This window comes from Triturus cristatus, chromosome 7, assembly GCF_964204655.1.
Source record: "Triturus cristatus chromosome 7, aTriCri1.1, whole genome shotgun sequence".
Lineage (NCBI taxonomy): Eukaryota > Metazoa > Chordata > Amphibia > Caudata > Salamandridae > Triturus > Triturus cristatus.
In genome coordinates, this window is record NC_140590.1 from 813,194,578 (window position 1) to 813,195,441 (window position 864).

The window sequence follows — 864 nt, forward strand, 5'->3', positions numbered from 1 at the left end:
TTGACTTGCAGGACGGGGGGCTCTGCACCCCGGGGCCCACCGGATGGTGCTCCAGCCCCGGGCCCGGTCCCAGCTTCCGAACCCTAGCCAGGCCGGGGAGAGCCTCCTCGGGCCCCGTTGGACCCCCGTCCCCAATGCCCGGACCCTCGGCTGGCTTGCAGGACGGGGGCTCCCTCACCCCGGGGCCCGCTGGACAGAGCTAAAGCCCCAGGCCCGGTCCCAGCTTCCGAACCCTAGCGAGACCAGGGAGAGCCTCTCCAGGCTCCAGTGGATCCCCGTACCCAGCGCCAGGACCCTCGGCTAGAACCAAGTCGGGTTAAGCCCAGGCCACGTCCTCTCCCCGCCGGCCTGCCCGGGGAGCCCATTTTCCTTGACTATTAAGCTCCCAAGTGGGGGCTTACAGAACCCTGGGGAAGGACAAAAGTTGGAGAGAGCCCAGCCTGCCGATAGGCCGCCCATCTGGTCACCCAGCCCGCAGGGCCATCTGGTCACCCAGTCCGCAGGGCCATCTGGTCACCCAGCCCACAGGGCCATCTAGTCACCCGGCCCGCAGGGCCATCTGGTCACCTTGACCGCAGGGCCATCTGGTCGTCCGGCCCACAGGTCCATCTAGTCGCCCGGCCCACAGGCCCATCTAGTCGCGCAGCCAGGCGACCAGATGGCCCTGGAAGATCCAGCACCCAGATGGCCTGAGACAGCTGGACCCAGTCACCCTTGCCATCTGACGACAGCGAGGGTGGCCAGGCGCTCCGAGGCTGCTGCTCAGGAGGCTCCTTCCCTGGGGCTGCTCACCTCCGTGCTCGACTTGTTTGGGAGCAGGGGGAAGGGCCATCTGGTAACCATGCTGACCTGTAAGGGATGGTG